The 21,456-nt window shown below is 36.8% G+C and overlaps 1 long non-coding RNA gene across 1 annotated transcript in view; it reads right to left on the bottom strand.

The window, feature by feature from the left end:
• The window catches only part of LOC105549574, a 75,691-nt gene that overhangs the window by 43,995 nt on the left and 10,240 nt on the right, over nt 1-21,456 (bottom strand). The window contains exon 2 of the long non-coding RNA XR_001007564.1: nt 9,793-9,911. This is a non-coding gene — a long non-coding RNA (uncharacterized LOC105549574). The remainder of the gene's footprint in view (nt 1-9,792; nt 9,912-21,456) is intronic.

The following is a 21,456-nucleotide window of genomic DNA, read 5'->3' as shown; positions in this document are numbered from 1 at the left end:
CACATATTTGCTTCCCCAAAAAGTTTTTATAACAAGATTCCCAAGCTCTGTGGATTGTAGTTTCTGTTAAAGAAAATTTATCTTTAATTAATAAATCTTTGTAGTTTTCTCCTAATACTCAGATCCAAGCACCCTGAGAATTTTTCTTCTTTCTTTCTTTGAAGCTCAGTGTTTTGCTCCTCATATTCAGGGAAGCAGTGTAGGAAAGCCAGTGCTGTTTTACAGGCCCCAGGTGAGTTATTTTAAACGAAGAAGGTTATGTGCAGGAAACCCCCTAGTGGGAACTTTTACTTGGATGTTGCATGGACTTTGATCTCTTTCCTCACTGCTCAGCATGGGGAGAGGCTGCTCCCAGCTCCTGCTGACCCAGCTATGTTCTCAGCCATAGTACTATTTTGATACCTGTGGTTTTCTTGTTCTCGTGAGATCATGTGTTTGCTGGTGGGAAGGGTGAAGGAGCAGGAGGCCGACCTAAGAGTTTTGCTTGAGGTATGAGATTGGGATGTGAAGTCTAGAAGTGAAGTCAGAAGTGAAGTCTGAAAGTCAATAAATATCAGAAACAAGCTTTCAATACTTCTATCCAGGAGTCTGTCTCCTGCAGAAAATTCAGACCACAGTAAGCAAAGCCCCACAGCTCAATACAGTAGAATAGTAGATTCGATGTATTTAAATAATAATGAATAATTAAATTTATTTAAATTAAACTACTCAATCAAGCCTTTGAAAAGATTTTAGAATACCTATATGTCCACTTGTACATCTATCTATCCATTTGTAAGACTCAAATCTGTCTTAAGAATATATCACTGAAATGCAATAAATAGAGCTAGATGAACTCACACAAAATCGTGACAGGAAATCTTTTTTTATAGTTAAGTAATACCTTCAGCTCTTGTTTATACACGGTTAACTTGGAGTGAGTTTTCTCAGTGTTGCAACCTGGGGCAGTTAATAAGGGCCAAATGGAGAAAGAAATCCTGCCCAAGAGGAAAGGGGAGATTTCTTAATTACTTCCAGTGCCCAGGAAGAGTTATGAAAACTGGAGAATGGAAGGTAAGATGGTCACCTCACGTGAAGATGAATGGTTTCTTGGAGGCAGAGAGAAGGTGGTTTCTCTTTGGCTTCATTTGTGTAAGTTGTTAATACATTATTTTCAGAATGATTTTCAGAATAATGTCATATACCACTGCAGTGATTTCTAGAAACCACAGCTTCAGTTAGCTATATTTCACACACATTCATGGCTCTGCTGACTTTGCAATTCTGAAAATTTATTCACACAAGACAATGTGTTTGAAGGGGATCTTGGAAACCTCTGGTTACATAATGTAATATGGGAAGAAGAATGCAAAGCTGTTTGTTAAATACATATTTTTTAGTTTCTGGAAAGTTTGTTAGAAGTAGGATTTTATGTACCAAGTCGATTGAAGTTTTTTTTTCCACTGGCAATAAACAATGTTTAAGTGTTTAGCTTGTCTTAGATTTTCTAACATTAATTTTGAATTGAGTTCTCTTCAGTTGTTCATTCATTCATTCTTTCTTTCTTTTTCATGTTTTCCTCAAGCATGCCTATCACTCTGTTCCCTTTGATAGAATAAAGGCCATCCTAGACCATTGGGCTTTTGAGGAACCCAATGTGCAGTATGTTTGCTGATAAATGTTTTATCATTTTATATATATAAAATAATAAAAGGGTTTGAAGTACACATTTAATACCAGAAAAATTAACACAGCAAATCAAGAGTGAAATGAAAATACAAATTAATCCTAAAGCATGTGCAACTAGCTTGGAAAATTTTTGAAGGCCAAAAAAAAATTCTTATTTTGAATTCCCCAGTGCAACTGGAGTATGTTTGGTGGGTATTCAACTGATGCTTGTTGAATTAATTCAACACAATAAAACGTTAAAAGGCAGCAGGCCGTAAACTGCTGTCTCGTATGCTTGTTGTTGGGACATATTAAATTCAGAATGTTTTGACAGAAGGTTAAGCTCTGTATGATTCTTCTGTTTCCATCCTCCATCTATTTTCAGCTATTTTCATTACATTACCCACATCTCTCAAGAGTTCAATTCTTTCTGCTTTTGTTTCATTATTCTAGACAGGTTTTTGTGCTTTAGAAATGCTCAGCAGAGTGCTTTTTAATTCACTGTTTTTCAAGTAAGATTAATTTTCACATTTCCCACAGGTTTAGTCTTTAATCTGCTATATTATAGGACTAGAAAAACATAGCAACAATGGGTAGATGAGGTTTTGAATTTCAAGACGTGGAGCCAAGTTGATGGTACAACAGAAGGGAAAAATATCTCTTTCTCACACACAGAAACATCAGTAATGTGTTTCGTGGAAACTTTTAGGTAGCTAGATCCCAAATTTAAATGAAAAACAAAAAAGTAAGCAAGCTAGGGAATCTATGAATAAGTAAGCAGAGGATATCAGCCCCTGCCATTCTCAGTGGATTTGTCTGATCTATATATTTCTTCCAATTTTAGACCCAAATTTCCCCAAAAAGGCATTTTTAAAAAATTGTATAAGCCAAAGTGACTTAATTCTTCAACACCGTTATATTCATAACTTGGCAAATGATCATCTCCAGCTCTTTGGAGAAGGTTGTTAAAATTCATCTTGTAAAGAAACCACCTAATTGACTTATTCTAGGAAAAGCAACAACTCTTTTTAGTGTAATGAGTGACCTTAGGGACTTTATTATATTTCTACTGCATAGAACTCAATCTGAAAGGTTTAAATATAGTTCTTTACACCAGAGAAAATTCCTTAAACACAGTATTTTATTTTATTAATGCTAAGTGATTGAGAATAGAAGGTGACTGGTCTTTTTGTTAACGGATGAATTACAAGATTAAAGAAAAGTGTCTAAGTAGAATAGCAAATATAGTCAAGTTAAATAGGAACGGGGCCAGAGTTGTGAACATGGTCTTACAGAGGGACATTCTGAACTCTGGACTTTTGTTTATGAGAAAGCTTTTTTTTGTCATGACCATTTATATCATTCAGCCACTTTTTCTCCTTGTCTAAAGGAGCATGTACCTCAGTGTCGTTTGCCATGCTCTACAGCTACTGGCTTCTTCCTTTCACCCAAAAAATTCCTCAGAACTCTCTACTTCATCATCCTCTACTCACTCTCAATCCACTATAGTCTGCCTTTTGCTTTCACTTTCACCCACACATTCATTTCTAGAAAAAAAAAAAACAGTAAAGAGATTTTTTTTTAAATTGTTTTTATTTCCCTTTAAGATAGGTGAATTCATCTTAGGAAGTAACTAGTTTTAAATAGTTTTGAATTTTGAACAATTGCCTATCCACTGATGTCAATTTAAGGAGAAAATGGTTCTTTAACTTATTAAATAAAGAAAAAAGAAGCTTCTGCAGAATGAAGAAAGTGTCAGACCTTGGACTTTGACTTAGAAAACCAGCCATGGTATTGCAGATAAATGACATAAGTTTATGGAGAATCTTAGATCTCTTTGGCAAAGCTTAGAAGAAAGAGAGTGAAAAGCAATCATCTGACGGCTTATTCCCAGAGCCCACCTTACCTGGCATTTCTGCATTTTTCCACAATCTTGTCCCTAACTATTTCTGGTAGCCTTCTCCCAGTCATCCTCACCCGCACTGACTTTCTTACATGTAATTTTATAGTTTTCCACCTGCTCCTTCTCAGTTACCTTCTTGACTCAATAACTGTCGAGATGTTATTCCCCAGGCACTCTTTCCAGATATGGGCCCTCCTCTGAGCTCAAGACCTATGTTTCCATTTTCTCCATGCAAATCTCAACTTGCTCATCTTTTAGGGACTTTATATTAATAGATTCTAACTAATATGTTATTCCTTTCACCTTTCCTGTCCAAACCTGTGTCTCCTGCTGTGTAAATTGCCCCACATAATGGAATTGAGTTGCCTCAACATTCTCATTCTCCATATCCAGTCACCCCCAAATCCACTGTCAGATCTTCTTCTGAAATAGCTGTCCAGTCTCTTTTCCCTTATCCACTCACCACCTGTCACCAGCATGTTCAAATAGTCTCTTGCCTAGGCCCTCTATTCCTAGTTTCTTTTTCTTTCAAACATCCTCTAAACATTCTAGAGTGGCTTTCAATTACTCCAAATCCTAAAATAAAGTGCAAACTTTTAGCTTGTAGTATAAGAACTTTCAAGCTCTGGCTCCAGTCTAGTTGGCCAGCTTCATCTTCTACAGGGTCTTCCTTGGCACCAGTCAAGAATTTTTGTGATTTCTTGTCAGTTCTTCTACTTGGAAAGACCTAATTAAATACTACTTATTCAAAAGTGCAGATGGAATGTATATCCTGTTGATGCCTTCTCTCAATCTTTGTTAATTCCAAAGGAATTGGTCCATACCTCTGTTACAAGAGTATAGAAGGTGCTCAGTACATTCCCTCTGCAGCTCAAGGAAGCCTAGATTTGTTTACTATATATAGACAAATTATAGTTGTATATATTTATAGTTTTCCTGGATTTAAAATCCATTGATCTGGCATAATTCCTGGCTTACCTGTTTATTATATGACCATGGATAGGACATGTAAATAGATTTAATAATAAACCACCTGATGAATTTGTGAGAGTTAAATAGAAAAAAAGTATATGAAATGACTTTGCAGATCATAGTATTTTATAAAAATACATTTTTGTTCACTGTCCGTAAAAGTTGATCAGGAATAAATCTGATGGTTCACATCCATTTAAGAATCAGAAAACAGAACAAGTTCACTTTATGATGGTTAGAGAGGTATGTCTTTCCCTCCCTCTTGATTTCTATGAAGAGAGATTTTCTTGGTTTCTTTCAATGTCTTTACTTTCTCTAACTGAGAATATGGAATAAATTACCTGATAGATAAATATCAGAATAATAGCTGGTGGGCATTCTAAGCTTAGCTTCACCCTTCTTTGTTTTGAGAGCTGTCTTCACAGAGAGGAGGAGTTTTCTTCTGCTTCCCCTCTGTAGAGGATGAAATGTGTGGAGGAAAACCTGTCCACTTGGTCAGCAGACCTAAAGCTATGTCCACTAACCTGGATTTTATCTGTTATACTGGTAATATAGTTTGGATTTGTGTCCCCACCCAAATCTCAGGTCAAATTGAGGAAGGGACCCGGTTGGAGGCGATTGGGTCATGAGGGTGGATTTCCCCCTTGCTGTACTCATGACAGTGAGTGAGTTCTCACAAAATCTGATCATTTAAAAGTATGTAGTGCTTCCCCCTGCTCTCTCTCTCCTGCTGCCATGTGAAGAAGGTCCTTGCTTCCCCTTCATCTTCTGCCGTAATTGTCAGCTTCATGAAGCCTTCCAATCATGCTTCCTGCTAAGCCTGCAGAACTGTGAGTCAATTAAACCTCTTTTCTTCATAAATTACCCAGTCTTAGGTAGTGTTTTATAGCACTACCTAATGCTACTTGGACTAATGCAGAGAATTGGTACTGAGAGTGGGGTGCTGCTATAAAGATAACTGAAAATGTGGAAGTGCCTTTGGAACTGAGTAATAGGCAGAGGTTGGAAGAGTTTGGAGGGCTCAGAAGAAGACAGGAAGATGTGGGAAACTTTGGAACTTCCTAGAAACTTGTTCAATGATTTTGCCCAAAATGCTGATAGTGATATGGATGATGAAGTCCAAGGTGAGGTGGTCTCAGATGAAGATGAGAAACTTATTGGATACTAGAATAAAGATCACTCTTCCTATGCTTTAGCAAAGAGACTGGCAGCATTTTGTCCCTGCCCTAGAGATCTTTGAACTTGAGAGAAATGATTTAGGGTATCTGGCAGAAGAAATTTCTAACCAATAAAACATTCAAGATGTGACCTGGCTGCTTTTAAAAGCGTGCACTCATGTGTGCACAAGGGGATTTTCTGAAACTGGAACTTATATTTAAAAGGGAAGAAGACCATAAAAGTTTGCAAAATTTGCAGCCCAGCCACGTGGCAGAAAAGACAAACCTTTTTTCGGGGAGAAATTCAAGCCTGCTGCAGAAATTTGCGTCAGCAAAGTGGTACCAAATGTTAATAGCCAAGACAATGGGGAAAATTTTCTCTAGGGAATTTCAGAGACCTTCACAGCAGCCTCTCTTATCACAGGCCCAGAGGGCTCAGAGGAAAAAAATGGTTTACTGGGCCAGGCCCAGGACCCACTTGCTCTGTGCAGCCTCAGGACATGGCACCCTGTGTCCCAGCCACTCCAGCTCCAGCAGTGGATAAAAAGGACCAAGGTACAGCTTGGGCCATTGCTTTAGAAGGTGCAAGCCCCAAGCCTCGGCAGCTTCCATGTGGTGTTGGGCCTGCAGGTGTGCAGAAGGCAAGAGTTGAGATTTGGGAACCTCTGTCTAGATTTCAGAGGATGTATGGAAACACTTGGATGTCTAGGCAGAACTCTGGGAAAAGGATGGAGCCCTTATGGAGCAAGGATGGAACCTCTACTAGGGCAGTGTGGAGGGGAAATGTGGAGTTGAAACCCCCACACAGAGTCCCCACTGGGGAGCTGCCTAGTGGATCTGTGAGAAGAGGGGCATAATTCTCCAGACCCCAGAATGGTAGATCTATGAACAGCTTGCACCAGGCACCTGGAAAAGCTGCAGACACTCAATGCCAGTCCATTAAAGCAGTCATGGGGACTGTGCCCCTCAGAGCCACAGGGGCAGAGCTTCCCAAAGTCTTAGGAGCCCTCTTCTTGCATCAGCATTCCCTGGACATGAGACATAGAGTCAAAGGAGATTATTTTGGAGTTTTAGGATTTAATGACTGGCCTGCTGGGTTTGAGACTTGCATGGGGCCTGTAGTCCCTTTGTTTTGGCCACTTTCTCCCATTTGAACTGAGGGCATTTATCCAATGCCTGTATTCCCTTGTATCTGGGAAGTAACTCTTTAAAAACTCTTTCTTATTTACCACTTATTATAACTATCTCATTCCTACTATTACTAAACAATTTTTATGTGAACAATTCTCTTTCTAGGCATGAACAGCTACTTAATTTCATGAAGTTGCATGTGTTTATGTCATTTACCATATTTTGCTTTCGTTCTTGTTTTTTGTATACTGTAGTTTCTCCTTATCTATGGGTGAAACATTCCAATACCTCCAGTGGATGCCTGAAACTGCAGATATCATCAAACCCTATATATACTGTTTTTTTTTAAATCTGATAATTGAGAGGGCTCCTAGGTGACTAATGAGTAGGTAGTATATACCGTATGAAAATACTAGACAAAGGGATGATTCACATCCCAAGTGGGATGAAGCAGAACAATATGAAATTTCATCATGTTACTCAGAACAATGGCAGTTTAAAATTTATGAAATGTTTATTTCTGGAATTTTACATTTAATATTTTTGGACCAGGGTTGATCATGAGTAACAAACTGCAGAAAGTGAAACCACAGGTAAGGGGGGCTATTGTACTTGACTCTTCCTGCCTCTTGGATTATATACTACTGAGCAGGAGACACTGTTATACTCACCATTGCAAACATCCACAGTGCCTTCAATATGCCAGAGGTTTACTTAATATTTGGTGAATTGAGTATGTAGCTCCATGTTAGATTATTAGACTCAGTGAATATTAGAACTATTGCATTCTTGTATACTTTAAGCCAGTTATTCTTGATGGGAGATGATTTTGCCCCTAAGGGAGCATTTGGTAATATCTGGAGATGTTTTTCATTTTCACAATTGTGTATGTTTAGGGTTCCATGGTATTTAGAGAGTAGAGTTCAGGGATGCTGCTCAACATTCTACAAGGCACAGGATAGTTCCCTGAAACAAAAAATTATCTGACCCAAATGTTGATGGTGATGAGGTTGAGAAATCCTGCTTTAAACACAAAAAATATTATCCACAAAAATACCTTTATGGTCCAATATAGTCTTGTACTACTAATAAAACCAGAAATTTAAAATTAATATCACTTAAATAGGGTTCAGCATTTTTGAGAAATGCAACTCTGTTATTTGAGGGATTTCTGAAATTAGAAATTTATTTGAGAGTTTTTATAGAGCTTTTTTTCCATCATGGTGTGAACTTTATTAACCTCATAGCTCATCTCAACTTATAATATAAGTTCAATAGAGGAATATTTCTCCTGCTTTAAAAATTTGGTTTATGGCCGGGCGCAGTGGCTCAAGCCTGTAATCCCAGCACTTTGGGAGGCCGAGATGGGCGGATCACGAGGTCAAGAGATCAAGACTATCCTGGCTAACCTGGTGAAACACCCTCTCTACTAAAAAATACAAAAAACTAACCAGGTGAGGTGGTGGGCACCTGTAGTCCCAGCTACTCGGGAGGCTGAGGCAGGAGAATGGCATAAACCCGGGAGGCAGAGCTTGCAGTGAGCTGAGATCCGGCCACTGCACTCCAGCCTGGGTGACAGAGTGAGACTCTGTCTCAAAAAAAAAAAAAAAAAAAAAAAAAAAAATTTGGTTTAATGTTTTATAAAAATGACAAACAGATGCCAACCTTGCATATGTTTTTAAAAAGTAGTTTCAATGTTTTCAAATGTGTTTAAGTTTTATAAATGTGATCATAGAATAAAATGTTATGGGTATATTTAGTTTTTTATTATGTATTATTTTGCCACTGAAGAATTAAATGTAAAGGGCATGAAAGAGCCTGCTACAGATAAAGACATAGAAAACAGAGACATAGAGAACAGAGAGAATAATACACTTTTCCTTTGCTTAAGACATAAGATACCCATTTTCTGCTTCATCCGTCTTAGGCAATCTATGGTATTAGGGAAGTAGTGGCAGAATGGTTATGTTGGGAATTGGAGAAAAAGCTGTGGCAAGACTTGTTTAAAGTAGAAAAAGAATTCACCCCTGCATTCCCCTTTTCTAGCATCTTCCTTCTCAGTTGCTAAGAATGTGGCACAGCCTGTAAAGTAGCCTGATTCTTTATGTGGACTGTGTGATTCTGTTGTCCGGTAGTATTTCAGGGAATGCTAAAGTTGTGATATTTCTGCCATCTGCCTGTTGAGACATTGTCATATTATATCTTTTGATGCTTGGATCCACAAGAAAAAGAAATAGGAATTAGTTTTCTACATTAGGAGGTTTTCACCTTATCTCTTTTAGTTCAACAAAAGGCAGGGCACATGCGTTTTCTACTCCTCTCTCTTTATTTAAAAAAATGATGATGATGATGATGATAATAATACCTGTCCTACATAAGTGAAACTACTGGTTTGAAGATCAGATTTAATAACATGTGGGTTTTGAAAGCTAACACACTTTACAAATTACATGAATTATTATTTAACAAGCACGTACTTGAGTTTTGAGGAGAGAAAGAAAACCCTTTAAAACTTTTAGAAGCCTCCTGTTTTTCTGACAATATGGCAGTAAGTGAAAATTTTCCTTCTGGAGGATCCTAGAAACTGCTATGTTGGGTCACAGCTTTTGAAGATAGAGTAAGTTTTTCTGTGAGGAAAAGTTGATAGAATATGTGCTTCCCCCCACCCCTTTTAAACTTCAAAAATAAGACTCTAATTACAGATATCTTTTCCAGATTGAACCACCACTAATTTAACCAAAAACATGTGTGTGTAACAAAAGAACTTGTAAAAGGAACATTTGAGGTTTCACATGGATTTTTGCAAAAGACAAACACAGTAAAATCACAGAATTGGCTGACGGACACTCTGCTATACTAAGGCTATAAAGGTTTTATTGAATCCTTGGGACATATAATATCCATTCATCCTTTAAGAGAAACGAAAGGTCTTAATCCACAGAGGATATTTCCACAGCTTACCAGAGAAGCAAATCCTCCTACCTTGAATGACACAGTCTAGGGCTTTCTGGAGCCCATTGTGATTTGCACATCTGATCTTCATCGATCCCAATATCAGATGTACTGTGGAGAGGTCTCAGCCCTGTCATTTAGCATATGACCTGAAATGATAGGAGAACTGGAGTTATTGCAGTATGTTTCCGATTAGGAAATTGCCCATTTTGCAACTCTCATTTCAGAAAGATGCCTAATAATGCCAAGAGTACTAAATAGATATTCACCAATCACCAAACAATGTAAGTTTAATTGACTCATATTCAAGATGAATGTGCTCAGAACCAGACACCTAGAGACCACTTATTAAAACCAGGAAGGCTGACAAATGGAGATTCACTCCACACTCCATGGAAAAGCCCTCAAAGTTTTGTAGTAATATTGAGAAAATTTATTTAATAAGTTGAATTCAATAAACAGTTCCTTTTCCATGGTGCAGCCTAGTTACACACTCTTATTTTCTTTGTCCTTTCTCATAAGCTGTTAAGAGAAATTGCTGAGAAGTTGAGCAGACCAATACACTAGACCATGAGCCCTAGAGGCCGTCAGCTAGCTTAGATAGATAGGCAATATCTGCTGTATTATTACACTACTTGGAAATGAGGAGGGTCATTGTAATGAGAAATGTCCTTTGGACTGTTTTGAAATACTGTGATTGAGGGGGAGGAGAAAGGGGAGCTGTTGCTGAGCAGTTATCTATCCCTTTTGTCAATTATAGGGCCCAGTATATCCACATTCCCAGTCCTGAGCACAACAGATTCTTCTCAAACATGAAGAAAAAAGAAAGATCTGTGGGCAAATACTATTCCTTTTTTTTTTTTTAAGCAGCTTTATTGAGGTATAATTGACAAAAATGTACATATTTAGGGTGTACAACATGATGATTTTATATGCATATACATTATGAAATGTTTACCACAATCAAGTTAATGAACACATCAATCATGTCACATAATAACCTTTTTTATTTTGTAGTGAGAACAGAAGATCTAGTCTCTTACAAATGTCAAATATACACTATAGCATTATTAAGTATAGTCACCATACTGTACATTAGAGTCCCAGAATGTATTTATCTTATGAATGCAAGGCACTTGGGGTAATGCCTTTATTACTTATCTCTCAAATTCTTCTCTACTGGTAATAAAAGTAATTGTGCAGCCACCATCTCTAATAATCACTGGTTATCTGGTGATACATACAGCAGTTATTATATAGAATAATATTATAATTTCTTGTCTAAATACTTTCAGTAAAAGGTAATAAATATCTGGTTAAAGGCAGCAAGTAATTCAGGGTCACACACATTTTTCCAATATTTAACAAAATAAAATTTAAAAAGTTAACCAAAAAAAAAAGCAGCCAAAAATTTACTAGTAGCAATCAAACCAGGAAAAATACTGAATTTTATGACAAATATTTCTAAAGGTGAAGCCAAGGAAAAATCTCAACATGTTTCTACGTGGGTTTAAGCAATAGTGAGATCATCAGCCAGAAGCAATACCAATGAAAGAATGATAATTAATAAAATCTTATGAATATGTATCACTATTCTTTAATGTGGAGAGATGTGAGTCAATGAAATGAGTAGGAAATATTGGGAAATTAGAAAAATATTCAAGTATGAAACACCTACATGTCACTATAAGACCAGAGCAAAGGCAGAGAGGACAGTGAGGGTTTGCAGTTTTCTGGTCCCTTGCTGAACTGGGAGAATGGAAGGAGTCTACATCCATGGTGGGTGGAATGAGTCCCTGTGCAGGATTTTTAATGGAATTTTGGAAAGGAAATCAGAGTTCATGTCCCTTTTGATGAGTCAACCAACTAGGCCCTTACACTCACCAATTTGTACACTGAAACTTCAATAAAGTAAACAGACAGCAGCTCCTAGACCTCAAATTATAGCTTGAGTAGGAAAAGACAAATCAATCCCATATAAGAAGAGAAGGAAATGGAAGATAATTCACTTATACCATATTAGAGCTCATAAGTTCTGCATATTTTGCATAAGCAAGGTGAAAAAAAAGTCATGACAGATATGCAAATGTATTAAAGCAAAATGTTTTAAATGGGAAAAAGGGGAGAAAGGAAGGAAGGATGAAGGGAAGGAAAAAAAGACACAGCAGGCATAACAAAATGGACTCAGTTTGAAAGAAAACACAGACCAAGAAAAAGAAGCAGATTTCCCACTAGTGTCAAAAGAAAAAATTGAATAAGATTCATTCAATAAAACAGGCCTATGAATTTTTTTAAAAAAGGGAGAATAATGTTAACATGGAAAGTGAAATAAAGAGATAATATTGAGAACCAGACAAAACATTACAGAGTTACCAAGTTAACCATAAAGGGAAAGGAATGTAATAATGGCAAAGAGAAAATCCTTGAGATAATTACTCTGGATTCAGAAAAAAAAAAAAAGACAAGGAATAATCATAGAGTCGATGAAAAAGATGGAAGGCAGAAATGATACAACACAGGAATAATTGGTTTCTTTTAATTAGGGAACTGTACTAATGGAACAGAAATAAGTTTACAGAAAACTTTTCCCCAAAGGAAGGAAGGAATAAACTGTATATTGAAATGACATGTGGTATATAAGCAAAAAATTGATAAAGAAGAATTTACATGGAAATTCCAAATAAAATCTGAAGACCTTCAATTGCCTCAGAGCCCAAGGTGACACATGTGTCCATTGCCTCTGTGACTTCATCTCCTATTTATTCTTGGCAGCACTCACTCTTCACTGGCCATGCTTGTCTTCCTTGCTGTCACTGAATACATCAGGGTACAATAATGCCCAAGGTCTTTGCATCTGCTCCACTTTCTGCCTAGAAGGCCCCTCATCAGATACCCACATGCCTGGGTTCTTTATTACCTTCCCAATAAGACTTTCCCTGCTTGTTAAAATCGAAGCACAGTATTCAGTCACTCTTATCCCACTTTCTCACTTGATTTTCTCCATAGCAATTATCTCCTTCTGATATATTATGTAATTTACTTTTTATTTTAGTTTCTGTTTCTCTCTACAATACAAGGTACGTGCCCCCAAGGGCAAGATTTTGCTTTTGTTTTTGTTTTTACTGCTCTTAGTTCTAAAAAAATGACTGACATATTATAGATAATTGATAAGTATCTATGAAATAAATGATGCCTGTGGGTTATTACTTGCTAAAGAAGCAAGTCAGCCATCTCCAGTGAACAAGCAAGAATGAATCAATAAAGACTGTAAAGGCACCAGGACTAAGTCTGACAGGCAGTGCTGTGCCGGAGCCAGTGTGCCCTGGCTCCTGGAGCCAACTCTGTGCATCTCTTCTCAACTCTGTGTTCAGTGACATCATATGGTAACCTGAAGTCAGCTATGAGAGCATTCATACTACAGAAATCAGCAAATGCTACAAGTGAGGGCACTTTTCCTAGAGGAACTGGCTATTCAACCTTTACTAGTATGTGGCTATGTAAAGGAAGCAACCAAACATGGAATCAGAAGGCTGAAATTTGAATCCCAGCTCTACTACATACTAGTTCTCTAATTTGGGAAGATCATTTCCCAAGGCTGGGTCTCGGTTTTCTCAACTTTAAAGTGAGAGGGAGGAAACCCATCATGAAGGTGGTCTGAGAGAAAACACACAGAAGGGACTTTGGAATGTCTGAGCTCTACTCACTTGGCCTCTCCACTCCACATAGCCCAGGCACCATTGAAAACCCTCACTGTCTACCCCCTGGATTATCTGGGCTATCAAGTAACGAGATTTATTTGTATTACATGGTTGGATACAGCTTCCAGTATTTTGTTAATGATTTTGACTTTTAGTCTGTAATTTTGTAGTTTAGCTACAAAATTCTGTAGATAAGACTTTTCCATCTTGTTTTGGAATCAAAGTAATACAGATTTCATTAAATAAATTGAGAGGCATTCTCTAATTTTCTGTTCTCTGGGAGAGTTTTTATAAGACTGACTGAAATAATTTCCTTTTGGAATATTTGATAGAACTTGCTTGCTTCTGGACCTGGTGGTATTTTGAAAGCTATATTTCTATTGATTTGATTTACATAAAGGTTACAAAGATACTAAGAGTTTTGTTTTTGTTGATTCGGCTTTGATAAGTTATATTTTCTCAAAAATGTGTATATTTTATCAAATATTTAAGGCCAATAAACATTCAAAATGTTTTCTCTTTTTTTAACTATAATTTTTTTTTTTTAAATAGCACAATCTACAGGAAATACCCATTATGTCTAAGGCAGGTAACCTGACTCTAACATTAACAAAATACTGCCTAGCATCAGGAAAATAACTCATGCCAGGTATCAAGAAGTTAGAATATTAGAAAACAAGAAGACAAGGTACATAAGGTACAGTTAAAAACGAAAGGAAAATACCATAACAAAATCAAAATTGCTAAACAGGAAGAGAATATAAAATCTGTAGTTTCCATATTAAAAACAGAAATTATAAAAGTAAATATACATTGCATTTTAAAATAAGGCATATATTTAATTTATTAGTAAAGATGAAGACTGAAGGGTGGGAAACATTATGGCTAAATTTATATTTTTAAATCGATTATGAAATTGGGCTTTTACATGGAATTATCAATTTGGTAGATGCTAAATAACTGTGTGCCTCTTTGCTGCTCTTTTATTTGAACTGTTTGTTTGTAACCTCTCTTTTTCCACTGGGTTGGTGTTATTTTTTGTTTGTGAATCTTATTTTTTCTCTGTGAGTCTCAATTTTTGATGTGCATATGGGGAGCTTATGCCATTAAGTGACCATAATAGCATCTCAGATATGTACATACATGTACACACAGATAAAAAGAAAAAAAAAATATATATATATCTTCATGGTAAATCTTTATCACTAAGAATGCTTTAGGGCATAAAGCCTATTTGTCTGTTACTAAATAGCCATACTAGGTTTATTTTGATTGGTTTTGCCTGGTATATCTGTTCCCCATGCCTTGACTCCAACTTGCCTGTATTTTAATTCCTTGTCTGTTATAACATATAAACCTGGAATTTGTTTTTCCATTCTCCTGCCATTTCAATTGATTAGTATTTTTAAATTCAAATTTTCTCTTTATTTTCCTGGAGTTTACACGTTGTATTTCTATCATGTTAGTGGCTACCCTTAAATTGTTAACATTAGTAATTGATTAACACAGCCTAATCATTATCTTTATTCTCTTTTCACATAACGTAAGGACCTTAGAATAGCTTAAAACTAACCAGTCCCTCTTAAGTGTTATTGCTAGCTAGTGCACTATTTCAATAGAGTTCTAAGAACAAGTATTATTATTGTTTGAAATAGTATTTGTTTAGATATAACCATGTGTTGACCATTTTCTTTGCTCCTCCTCTTTAGTGGATCTCCACCCTCCCTGTTGGAATCATTTCATTTGTTTATAATGCGCTTTTTAAAAAGTGCATTGTATGTTATGGCATATTCTCTTGTTTTTGTTTCTTGTTTGAAAAGATCTGTTTTTTGGTCTTCATTCTTGAATGATAGTTAAGTTAATGGCTATTTTCCCACAGCATTTTAGAGATATCAATTCACCACGGTCAATCTTCCATTGTTACTGTTGAGCAATCTACTGCCTGTTAAATTCCTTTGTGATTAATCTCCCTTTCTCTCTGACCCTTTCGCAGTTTTCTCATGGTCAATATGTGTAATTGCTCACTGTCGTAAATGCCTTCCTGTATAACTAGCCTAAAATATTTTATGTGTTAGGAAGATGATTTTTTTCTTAGTCGTACGAAAACTATATTCTATATGGTTATTTGCCGTTCCTTTAGTAATTGTTTCATTTAATTAACATTTATGGAATATCCTCTACATTTATGGAGTTGTTCTAGGTGCAAGCAATAGAGGCAAAAACAAAGCAAAGAAGGCCTGTGCTCTAATAGAGCTTATCTTCCACTTTTAATTAAGTCTCACCTCATTCTTCCATAGGCTTTCAAAATATTGGGTTAATTAGCAATTTTCCTTATGTGCTCAATTTTCCACCCCTGACAATTATTATCTTTCTTGTAAGCCTTCTCAACACCTACTTTGTAACCTTGAGTTTGCAAAAGTATATTAATGATTGAGACTCAGATTTTTGACTGGATATTATTATTCTCTGAGATAAGGAATTTAGAGGACAGAGTCAGAGTGGCTTAAATGATTGAGAGTAAAGTTTGAAGCAACCTGAGTTTGAGATATAGACAAGGTAGGAGATGGGGCTTTGGAGGATCTAAGTAGCGATGTACAGACAGCCATTAGATATCCTGTAATTCACTCATTCAATATTCATTAACTATCTATGGGTCAGGCACTAGGCTGGGCAGAGATGATGTAAGATGATAGAATAGAGTTTCCTCAAGGATTTTATTGTTCTACTGGACAATAGCCATATACTCCTGCAAGCTAAATGAAACCATGTAAATGTTAAGATAAAGGTAAATAAAGAACATGAGGGGTAGTACATTAATTTGGTTCTTAAAAGGAACACCTAGAATGGAAGTTCATTGGGTTAAGAACATCAACATAGAGGCAATTGATGAACCAATGGGCATTGTTGATATTGCACAGGGAAACATGTAAGATGAGAAGAGGAAAGTACTGAGGTCTACCTAGAAGTCACCAACAAGCTTGAGAAAGGGGTGGCAGGACAGAGTGGTATTTAACAGCTGGGGTGTTGTTTCAGGAAAGACCAAGATGTGAGTCCCAACTCTGCCTCTTCTGAATGATTACCTTGTAAAACTTATTCAACCTCTTTAAGGATATTTTATCTTTTAAAAAATGAGCATATTGTTATTAGGTCTGACTCAAAGGCGTGTGGAAAGAATTAGAGAAATGATGTTTAAGTCTAGAAAACATGTAGTATTTTATATTAAAATATTTAAAGATATTTTCAATCTCCAATAAAATTGGAGTTTAAAGATGAGAATAAAAACAGGGAGACAGTCCTGCCTTGGAAGCTAGGAAATAAAATAATTTCAAAATAGAAGTCAGTAGTCATCTGTGCCAGATATTGCAGCAAGGCTGATATAGTGAGGAATAAAAATTGTCTGTTGGGTTGAGGGATAGAAGGCCGTTTTTTGCCTTTAATGAAAGTAGTTTCTAATGTCTTCTGGGGTCAGTGGTTTGAAGCTGGATGGAGGGTAAAGAATTGCAAAGAGCAAGACACAATTATTCTTTCAGGAATATTGGTGCTGAAAGAGAAGGCAGATAGCCTGAGGGAGATGAAGTGTCAAAGAAAGACCATTGTTTTTCCTCTAAGATGGTAAAAACTGTTTTCTATGTGGATAAGAGAGAATCCGTGAAAAAGGAAAATGGTGAAGAAACAGGAAAGAAAAAATACTTGGGTTGAGGTTCAGGAGACTGTTGAAGACATGAGGACTGGAGCATTTACTGCTGGGTGAGCTTTGAAGAGGACCTAAGTTAGCAGGGATGGAGAAATTATCTTGATGAGGTCATCTCTGTGTGTTGAGTTTCAGTTTTCCTGGAGATGGGTGGTTATTGCCCAATGGGGTCAAGCAGATGGCTTCTATGAACGGAGCTGGCCTGCCTGAGTGCATCTGCAGACATTATGTGAGTGGTAGGGCTTGGGTAGAATTAGAGCACTGAGGCTCCTCAGTCCCAGCTGGTTGTACCTTGTAAGAATATTGAGGCCAAAGTTGTGAGACATTCCAGTTTTTCGAAAGAAGCCAAAAGCTTGGATTTTATGTGAAATATCCTGGTTTTACTTGGGTTCTCATTTAAAGGGAACAAAAAGCCAAGCCCAACAAAACCCACCTGCATGCTAGACTTGGCCCATGGACCACTAGCTTGTAACTTCTACTAAGAGAAGAGAGAATGCAGTGTTGGAGAAGATAGAGACCATGAAGCAGGAAGCAGACATCCTGTCACCTTGGTCAAGAAAGCATAGGTCTCTGAACTAGTAAGGCAAATACACAGAGGGGGCACACTGTCAGAGATCAGGAGACTATGAACTATCTCACTCATTGTTGCTTTAAAGGTGGGTTTAATGGTTGCTGTGAAGGAAGACATCAATAAAAATAATAATAAAGCCAATAACAGCTTTCATATTTTAATCCCCACCTTGCACTGACACGTGTATGCTCAGCCATTCTTGCATGTGCTCCTCCCCTGACCACTCCAAACACATCCAAGCATCTTCCTCCATTACCACTGGGATTCTTCACTTCTCCTCTGCTCCAGAGGAGCTTTCAATCCAATTTCATCCCCTTTCCCACCTTATCCTGACCTTAAACCTGTTGGAAAGGATGGCATTTTCCTATATTACAAGAGTAAGTTGCATTCCACTAATATTATAGTCTCCTTGGCTCCATCTCTAACCTGGCAAGCATGGAAAAAATGGAAGTTTACATATTGAAAAAAAAAACAACTTCTAGATTAGCTCATGTTTTGTTTGGAAAATGTATGACTCTGCCTGGAGATAGTATAGTAATGCAGTTCCTATATGGTGTGGGGGGATATTGTGACATTTCCTAAGCATAGTAGCTTCGTGGTTTCTTGGATGGTAAATGTCTAAAGGAAACTTGCAAAAAGTTGTTTTGTAAACTCAACAGAAACTTAAGATAAAAAATGTCATTTTTGGCTCTAACTGCAATAATTGCTTAGAGAGTACCACATGCGTATTTTTAAAAGGTTTCAGAAGAAAATACTTAATCATTACATGCTGAATTATATGTATAATTCTTTAGTAAAAAATGTTGCTTTCTCTTATTGTAGAATGTGGAATAAGAGAAGTGTTCATTTATCTTCCTGTAGGTAAGTATAATTGTGGTAAACCTAAAGTAAGACTGATGGCATATATTGCCAGGAGCAAAGATATAAATAATGGCTGGATGGCACTACCAGGGACCTTCAAAAGCTTTGTGCAAGAGGAAACTGCAGGTGTGCACTCACTGCTGTGCCTTTGGTGACTAGCTCAAAGTCTAGACTATGCAGAGGGCTCCCTAATCATTTTTAAAAGGAAGAAATGGGAGTTATGTGTGAGATACGTATTTTAGTTTGCATATAACTATTTTGTTACTCTACTTTTTAAAGTTTGAATTTTGCCTCAATTAGATTATTTTCTTTATTAGGTTTTTATTTTAAATACATAGCGTTGGTACTTCGTTGTAGTAACTCAATAAATTTTTGGTATGTCTACACAGCTCTTCCACATTGAACTAATTTGTTCTGATTTTTTCCACTTATCTGCTAAAGTCCTTCAGCACTGTGCGGATACAGTAAGGATGTATTTTCTAGGAAATTCAAGAGAATTTTTTAGTCCCCATTGCAACTTTTTCAGTCTCTCTTCTATAGAACACTAGTGTGAGTCAAGATGTTAAAGAAGTCTGCCAAAAAAAAGTTTATGGTGGCCAAGTAAGTTTAGGAAATACAGCATTTTGGGACTAGACATTTGAGCCTTGATATATATTAGTTTATTAGGAGGTCTGAAAAATCCTTCAATAAAATAAATCTTTTCAGTTTTATTTATCCAAGCACACTCAATATTTCTGACCACGGGATCTATTTCTAGCGGTATTAAGTGTTCCATACAAAAGGCTTACAAAATGTTGCCCTGCCCTATACTTATATAGTTGTGCTAATTCTTAATATATTCTAAATCAAATTGAATGTATCATGAAAAAGAAATAAAACTAAAAGAAATTTGGACGTCACTTTCTTTCTGATACTTGTAAGGTTTTTCTTTATTTTTAAATAATATACAGTGAGCTTTAAAGTATACGAAATGTGCGCAAAGTAGTTAAATGACCTAACAATGTTCTTTGGTTTCTAATGTATAATTTTCTAAGCCAAAAAGGACACTATGCACCTTGGAAAGTGGAGAAATAGATACAGTTATCCACGTTATTGACCATTTTCATTTTGTCTGTAATACATTCAAAATTCCCAAGGCTACACTGCATTGTCTTCAGATACAATAAATTCTACTTTGAACATGAAACATTCAGCTCTCTGGTATTGGCAGAAAATTGTCTCTTGACATGCTTATATGCCATAGAATCTGAAATGTTTTCGAGATGAGAGAAAATTTGATATTGTCTATGTCAATATGATATGGACTGTGCTTTATAAGAAACTGAAATCCAGTTTCTATTAGGTTTACATACATTGTTCCACCCTTGGGGAAAGAAATATGTATAGTAAACATATGATAAGAGCTGTTGAGAACTGACAGGTCTTATTTAATTTGTTTTAAAATCCAAAGGCATACTATATTTCTAAAGAGCCTGAGACATCCACATTGTAAAAGTTGAGCAGCTAAGCTGCAAAACAGATTAATATGTATGACTGGAATTTAGCATTCCATATTTTATTCATACTTCACTCTTCGATGTATTCTGGAAGGTTGGTAAAATTATTTTAGGTCTCACTTTTTTGTCATGGAAATGGGGATAACAGAGGGCAGGATATGGATGTGTCCTCTCTGCAAGAAGAAATTTAGAAAACAAAACATTTTGACTGCATAGGCTCTGGAACTGACCTAGACAGCTTGGTTTCCTAAGCCTTGAAAAAAATTGAATTCAGGAAGATCATGATTCTAATGTCTATGACGACTACATAGATAAGAAACAGCATCTACATGGACCAAGGGATAAGTATAATCAGGCAGTATCACATTGATATCTTTTCTTCGTCAGTTGTGAGAAAAACTGTTAAAAATGAACAACTGCTTGTGACATAAGAACAGGAGTACATCCACTGTCGCTCTTTTACACAAAAAGAATAAATAGTGCTATGAGGGAGAGAGTTATTTGGCTCATTCAATGCCTTTGGACGTTGTTGAACATGAGTAGTCCTTTGTGAAAATCCCAAATTCCATGGACAATTAAGATTCCAAGATGCTTATTCAAACTATCCAGAAAAAGCTTCCCCTGGTCAGTTCAACAATAATTAAGTATATACATATATAAAGATCTTTGGCAGAAAATCTTTATTGGATTATTAAATAAAATGACAGGTTTGGATAGCTAAGCCTACCCAGCCTCATTGTTGCCTAGGCTGGAGTGCAAAGGCGCCATCTTGGTTCACCGCAACCTCTGCCTCCCAGGTTCAAGTGATTCTCCTGCCTCAGCCTCCCAAGTAGCTGGGATTACAGGCATGTGCCACCACAACAGGCTAATTTTGTATTTTTAGTAGAGGTCGGGTTTCCCCATGTTGATCAGGCTGGTCTCAAACTCCTGACCTCAAGTGATCCACCCGCCTCCCAAAGTACTGAGATTACAGGCATGAGCCACCGTGCCTGGCCTTGTCTCTTCCCAGTCTTCATAAGCAGGAGTCTAAGGCTTCGAGAGTAACTCTTTAACAGAGAAGCCCTTCTAAGGTTTGTGACCCTTCCTGTTGACAAGGTTACAAAGTTCCTCTCCTTAGGTTATGATATTTGTCCAAAATAGAGTATTTGGTGCTTCTGGAATGATGTGGTTACAGAGAAAGCCCTGTTGCATAGAATGCTCTGTGTATCCCTTACTGCTTCCTTTTCCTGGGAATACAGGAAGATCACATTCTCCTAAATCTCTTGCTGTGTAGTTGGGGCAATGAAACTGGCCACTGTCATGTGCATGTAAGTGATGTTTGCTACTTCCATATTTGGTGCTTTAAAACATCCCATGTGAGCAGTTTGAATCCCTGAA

Source organism: Mandrillus leucophaeus, unplaced genomic scaffold (genome assembly GCF_000951045.1).
Source record: "Mandrillus leucophaeus isolate KB7577 unplaced genomic scaffold, Mleu.le_1.0 Scaffold445, whole genome shotgun sequence".
Taxonomy (NCBI): domain Eukaryota; kingdom Metazoa; phylum Chordata; class Mammalia; order Primates; family Cercopithecidae; genus Mandrillus; species Mandrillus leucophaeus.
Note: the sequence above shows the minus strand (reverse complement) of the source record. Positions and strands in the feature narration are given on the sequence as shown.